This window comes from Ochlerotatus camptorhynchus, unplaced genomic scaffold (genome assembly GCF_037179485.1).
Source record: "Ochlerotatus camptorhynchus isolate MF236.1 unplaced genomic scaffold, CSIRO-AGI_Acam_v1.1 ptg000232l, whole genome shotgun sequence".
Taxonomy (NCBI): Eukaryota; Metazoa; Arthropoda; class Insecta; order Diptera; family Culicidae; genus Ochlerotatus; species Ochlerotatus camptorhynchus.
This window is the reverse complement of record NW_027040722.1, coordinates 3,612,016-3,619,863: the sequence shown is the minus strand read 5'-3', so window position 1 is coordinate 3,619,863 and position 7,848 is coordinate 3,612,016.

Genomic DNA, 7,848 nt, shown 5'->3' with positions numbered 1-7,848 from the left:
GGCCAACTTTCTGCTTAAAAACTTCTCAAAAGACATCAGGAAGTTAGCTATCTCTTTGAATTACCGTACAATCAGTGTTTGGCCAAATTAGCTCTAATCCCGTATGCTACGTGTATTTGTTAATGCCGGATCAACCCGTATTATAGGAATCCAGTGGCATCAGCTATAGGAATCCGGCAAGAACGAATCCGTTTAGGAATCTTGACTTGTATATACATATTACATATCGTTGCATGGGATTCGAACCATGGACCTTCCGATCACCAGCCGCTTGCCTTGTCATCTGAGCTATCCTAGAATTCATCATAAGAGCAGCTCAATAATCAATAAAAGCTTGCTTGAAAGTGAATATCAGCACTCCCGATCGTAACTCTAGCTCCTTAAAGGGAATGATTAATTTATTCATCGTTGTTTTACATGAGACCAATGTTACCTCTTCACCTCTCCAATTCCAAGGAAAGGATGCTCGGTTATTTTTAAACTAGATCAATGCATTGCTTGTCGTGAGTTATGTGATCGATGATTACTATTTAAATTAATTAGGCGTAGAGCACAAATAAAAAAAAAAGAGTTGGATCATGGTAGGCCGCGGTGAAAAGTTGCCGTGTTTTGTTTTTGCACGTAAATCTATCCAGCGGGACAAACTTAGCGAATTTCAAAGTTGATACGTGTTTTGGAATGTACCAATAGCGTACCATAGCGTACCTTCAAGGATTTTGAACGTACCGTAAAGCGGGGTAACATAGATAGTTTTTCAAAGTATATTCTAAATATTTTAAACAGCAATGACTGTTTTTCAAATTTTATATTTTTAAAACATGTACTGAGAATTCAAGAGTTTATTCGTTAGTAATATGTTGAACGAAAATTAAAGCATTTGCAATATTTTTGTAGTTTTGTAACCGAACTTCAGTATTTTGATTTGGGGTTACTTTGATAATGCTCGATGAATGTAGAAAAAAAATTAGTGAATCTAAAAAAAAACTAGTTCCTTAAATATGAAACTTTGAATGAGTATATAATCAGAAAACTTCATAAGCAATAAGAATACAACATTGAATTTGTGATTACTGTATCGGAAATACATTTCAAAAGTGATGGTTTGAGTGCTTTTTCAAAAAGGCGAAAAACACGAAAATGGGTTTTTAATATTTTTGTAAAATATGTAACACAGACTATATAAAAATATAAACCATATCAACGGAAATACCCTAAGCTACAATATGGATCCAATGTTCCTTATTTGAAAAAAGCACAGCGAGTAAATTTATTTTTTATATTATACTATCAAAGTTACCCGCATTATCAAAGATACCCCGTTTTACGGTACCTCAAAGCTTCCCGGAAAACCCGTGTCCCGCTGGATAGCATACGATTTCAGCAATGACCAAGTCGATCGACCAGATTTCTACGGAAATGTGACGTGGCAAATGCGTTCTTTACGAATCTGTAATTAATTTTTAACGTACCTCTTATTTTCACTTGAATGCTTATACTAAACTTTTTAAATCGGTTTATATATAAATTATGGGCACGGAATTGGATTCCTCGAAAAATTTAAGCCCGATTTCATATAAAAAACATTATACTTAAGTGCATTCTAGCCAATTTGAGAAACAAAAACAGTTTTTTTTATTTGCATCCTTTAAAAATATACTAATTTTGAACAAAACCGTTAATTTCATGAATAATTATGGAGACGCACGGTGCTGCTTGGAAAACTCCATCATGAGAAATGCCATGATAGCTTTCTGATGTGTAATGACCAACTTACCTAACTGAAATTCACTTTCTGATAGAATTTACGGGTACCTCTAGAGTGCTTGAAAAACCTGGGTGAAGTGCCTTAAGAAATTTCAGAAGAAGCGTGAAAATAGCGCATACTCGCAAAGAATGAGAGAAGGACGTTTGGTGACGGCTTTGGATAATATTGAGCAACTGGTGGAGTCTAGTGAGACTTTTCCATTTGGATTTCTTTACAGTTTTTGAAACAATTTTAATGAACTGTAATCGAATACGGGGATTCAAGAAGAGATACGAAAAACATCGAAAATTGATAGAGAAAGAGAGAGAGAGAAGAGGACTCAACGAGAATCGAGATGACAAAGTTTCAGCAGCAAGGACGCAATACACAAGCGGTGAGATCTAACTGATTACAACTAGATATAAAAATTTGAAATGCATCCTACTAAATACGTGCCATCTACAAAGCAGGAATTGCTTTGATGATGGAAGTGTACACGCAGTACCAATATACATTTTATATCGGTATTACGTGTATGCGGGGCTTGTTGTAAATGAAAGTAACCTCGGATTGGACATTCTGAAACGGGTTACTGAATCTCAACAGAACTATCACCTTTCAACTTCCGGGCTAAAATTGTTTGTAATGGGATCAGTATAATATAGGAGAAATGGATGTAATGTCGGCCTAAATGCCCCTAATTTGGGCCCATACATAAATTCAGCAATCGACAAAAATTTCAATAGCGACCAAAAATATCCACTAGTACCGTCCCAATGACGCGTTCATATAGATAAATTTATACATAGCAGATTTTTGGCGATGGGCCCAATCTTAGACCCATAGGCCAACATTAGAACCATTTCCCCTAATAATAGGTTATAGGGTAAAGAACTACTTCGGCCTAATCGCCCATTTTGGGCCTAACGAGCACAAAACTTCTAATAAATCCATGATTTCAGAGTTAACAAGTTAATTATGCGTTTGGTACAATACTTTAGCTAAAAAGCTACAGAACAAAGTTAATGAGAACGCGTGATATGAAGGTTTGCACAGCTAATGCCCAAAAACAAAAGAAGCGCTCCGACCGAATCAATTTTTATCTTCATCCGATAGGCCGAAGTGAATTCATTGGAGTTTCAATGGCGTTTCAATGCGTTAGGCCGAATTTAGAATCCGTAGGCCGAGTTTGGCGTCAAGAAGCAGTGTTAGAATTTTGACAATATCTCAACGATTGGTTGCTCTTTATCAAATCTTACGGTACGTACGGAAAGGTAAATAAATTTGGAAGCCATCAGTATTAATAACATTCCGTTTGGTGCTAAACTGAGCTAGATTAAGAAAGACTAAGTGCGGGTTGGGCTTAATAGGCCGGAAATGGGGTAGTTAACCCTATTGTAAAAATTTTTCTTCCATAAAACACTGGAAGTTGAATTGCATATACATACATGCATACATACAGAAAGCAAATAAAAAAAATTGAACTAGGGATTGAACTCACGACCTTCTACTTGAAAAGTGGAAACGGTAACCACTACTCTACTGATTTCATCTTGTTGTTAGACTGAAGCAGTGTTGTGGATTAATGAATCTAATACGTCATTTATAAAGCATTTACAAGGCATGCGATTAAAACATGGACGCATAGTGGTATAAGAGCTATTATGCTGACTGTATCCGCCTTTATTCAGCAATATTGTAAAGCAATGCAATAAAATCTAATAATGGAGCTAGAAAACATTTATTAGACGTCTAATAAAGTATGTTATTAAATCAATTGAAAACATTCGAATTAAAGCTTCAATGTATGTGCACATTACACTTATTCAGTTTGTTATTAGATCAAACTTGTGGCGTGGAATGAGGAAGGAACTCAACGTTTATACAACCTTTAATAATAAAATTAATCAGATTAGAGCAAACAGTGGAATAAATGTGCATCTATCGATCTGAAAGGTCGAGGTTTTTTTCAGCACATAATTCGACAACTCGTTTTATTCAGCATTGTACACTGTAATACAGCATTTATTCAATATATTGAGTTCTCCAAGCAGGATCTCATGAACACTGCACTAATAATATAGTTTTACACACACTAGAGTATACTGTCATGTGCACGGTATGAATCCAACATCCATTTATGAGTAAAAGTGAACCCATTGTCAATAAAAGTGGCACTACTAATTATTAATGAGTAACTTATTATACCAATGAAGTAGTAACTGTTAGCTTCTGTTAACAGAAACTCATTGTTGTTAAAATAAGTTACTCATTAATGAGTAAAGCCACTTCTATTAAAAATGGGTTGACTTTTACTCATAAAAGGGTATTTGACTGTTACCGTGAAAGCGTAGGGTTTGTTTTCGTTTTGTTGTTTATTTTTACTTTAAAATGACAGTTCTTACAGCTAACAAAAAATTTCATTTCATTAACACATTTAAATCACACCAATACGAACCCGCCTGGAGAGGACTATATGCTTATTTGTGACTCTGAATTGTATGCTAATAGTATACTCCACTCAACTGACACTCAAGTTCAGTTAAGGCCCACGCACATTAGATCCGGATCGGACGCGTTGCGGCAAAGTGACAGCTAAATCTATTGTCTAACTGTCAAATTTACGTCAACGCAACGCAAACGGATCTAATGTGGGTGGCCCTTTAGGCTATGAGAACTAGCGGGTTTTACCGAGTTAACCATCAATCTCTTCGTCGGTCAAAAATATCGCTGTCAAATGCAATGTAATAAAATAAAAACAATATCGCATAGGGGAAACAGCCCTATTGTTGCGATACGTTAGCAGCGTTAGAAGCCTATAGAGATTGCTAAAGTGTGATTGTGTCAGTGATTTCAGTGCCAACATTTCAAAAGGGCGTAATTTCTTTTTTAAATAATGGCTTTAGCTATCGATTTCTCGCAAATCAAAGCCCATCCCTTACAATTAACAATGCTAGCTAGTAAAGGAAACATTCCTTTACCTACTGGTGTCATGATTCTTCATGAGTAAGTTTTTATTCACGAGAAATCGACGGCTAAAGCCATTGTTTACAAATGCAATTACGCCCCTTTGAAATGTTGTCACTGATTTGTTTTCATCGGGAAAATTTTTGGCTATGAATTTTTTTTCCCGATGAAAACATTTTGCGTATACGTATACGTGACATAGTGTGCGTACGAAAAACGTCAGCAATCTCTATTGTTGTGTATGGAGGTCTCCATACACAACAATAGGCTTTTAACGCTGCTAACGTACCAAAACAATAGGGCTGTTTCCCTTACCTGTTGACATAGCAATGAAAAATAGAAAGTTCACTGAGCAAAGCACCTGCAGATAAACACAGCACAACCTTCTCCAGCAAGCCAAACAACAATTACGGTCCGGGAAAACCTCAGCACCCGGTGGCAACAGCTAGCAGCACAGCAAAAAAAACAGCAGCATCGTATAGTAAGCATGACGGCGAATGCAGCGGGAGCTCACTGCCTCAGCTCGTAAAGGTCGATGAACTCTTTATGCACCATTGAAAGCCGGTCTGAGCGATCAATAGCACCAAGAGCAGAAACAACAAAATGCACTTTCTGGCATTCGCATTTTCCTTCTCGCGAAATGCCACTTGCCAAGCCACAACACACAAAGCGGTTAGGTGGAATTCTCGCGTCACTTTTCAAATAGACCAATGTAACATATCCGCCATATTGAGAAAATCGAAGATGAAGTTCAACAGTTTATTATTTTAACTGTTTAGAAACAATACATTTTGCAATACTATTTTTAATGTAGACAGTGAAAATTTTACTTTGAATTTCATGCTACAATATAGGAAAAAAACCACATAGGACGTTTTGACTAATCAAGTTGTACATCAGACATGTTATATTGGACGATTTTTCTCAATGACATAATCAATGAGTGTTACATTGGACGTTTTGTTCTACATGATTCCCTTTCACAGATTTCAGAGTAGAGTATTTAACTTTAGATTGGACCCACCTTTAGAAAATGAGAACCAATCATGTTGGGCCGTAGGAATAAAAAGAGTCTACTTTATTTTCCCGTGCTTTTAATAAGGGAAAAGTAAAGTAAACGCTTTTATTCATACGACCTATTGACCGGAGTAAAAATTATGTACCCATCATTTCAAGCTGAACATTGGACAATTTTTGACCTATGATTATCTTAAATAAAATTAAAGTAAATTTGGATGGATGTTTTTGTATCACATACAGGGTGCGTGACGAATTTTTGCAGTAAATGGCATATTTGAGAAAAAATACACCAGTTAGTTATTCTAGCAATGAATTTTGTGTGATTTATTTTCTTTCGCAACATATGGAAGTTGTAAGTAAATTTATTCAAAAAAATTGCCTTCCCTTTCGACGACTGTAGTTAGACGCTTCCGGAAACTGCAGTATGCACGTTTTAAAATGTCTCGATCCATAGATGTCATCACTGCCTTGATTTTAGCTTTTAGCGACTTAAGTGTGGTGTGAGGGGTTCCATTGGTATCCCGTTGGACGACGCCCTATACAAAATAATCCAACGGATTGATATCGGGACTGCTTGGGGGCCAAATTTCTTCCTCCCAAATTTACGAAATATTTTCCGTAAGCCATTTCTGTGCTTTATTAGCAGTATGAGCAGGTGCTCCGTCTTATTACTTTCCCAAGCCTTTTTTGATATTATACACTGTTCTTTCAGACACATTTACCGACCGAATTATTTCTTTCATGCATACTCCGGCGCGCAACAAAGCGACAACGGCTGACAGATTGCTCTCTTGTTTCGACATCTTTACGTTTACTCAACATTGTTTGTTTAAATCTTACACCTAACAGTATAAGCTATCCAGTGCTGCCAAATATATCTAAATCATGATGCACAAGCATGAGAAATTACTATTTGAAATTTACTGCAAAAATTCGTCACGCACCCTGTACAATGATATAAGAGCAATAGTTTGTATCGCTTAACTCGATTTGTTTAAATTTGTTACTTAGAACCTTTTGAAAAGAGACGCGAGATTTCGGTCGTTGTCGGTTTTAAGGAATATTCCATCGGAAACAACATTGTTAGTGAGGACCGACCCTGGTATCGAGTGTACCCCAGTAGGCATAAATACGTTAGGCATATGGACGTTAGGCATACGGACGTTAGGCATAATGGACGTTAGGCATAAAGTCATTAGGCTTAATGGACGTTAGGCATAATATACGTTAGGCATAAAATATCTTACTGCTGTGCAACTCTAAAAACCTTTTTCGAGCATGGTATACAATGAAATCCATTATTTATCATATCATAAGTGACGTAACTACATATTTACTAAGATCGAAGAATAGTAGCGATAGCGGCTAAGTAATCTGGCAATAAAAAAATATATTCTTACACACATATTGCAAATCCAGAGAAGTTTGAGATTTGGGAGTAATTGCTTTTGTACACAAACATGATTTCTCGTGAATAAAAGAAAAATATCGTGAACAAACTTTACCTCATGATATAGGAACCATTCATCTACCTGTTTGTGTTGTTAGTTTTTGAGATTGAGCTTTAATTCGCGAGAAATCATCAAATGAAGTGTTTGTTTACAAAAGCAATTACGCCCTAATCTCGAAGTTCTCCGGAAATGTCAAAGAAGAAATGGTTTTCCTCAAAGAACAGCCTATGAAATAAAGAATAGTGATTTCTATGATTTCTCATTCAATAACAAAAAAACAGCTAAGGTTGAATAAAAGATGATGCCAAAGAACAGATCATGAAATGAAGAATGGTGAATTCTGTGGTTTTTCATTCAATAACAAAAAACATACCTGCTACTTCCAGGATTCTACTCCCATACTTTTCGATACAACGATTATTTTGTATTTGTCATCAGAATGAATACTAGCAGAACCGTCTGCTGATGTGAGGGAGCGATACTTCCATGAACAGTGACGAGTTGCCGAAACAAACAAGGAACTGTGGCAAACGTACAATCTGCAACCCAATATTTTGCCTGTCCAAGACGTCCAAAAATTAAGGCTCTTTCATTATTGTCTCCGATATCAGCAATCAATAGACGGTCCCCATTATCATCCTTCTGGAATTCATCGGGTAGATTATG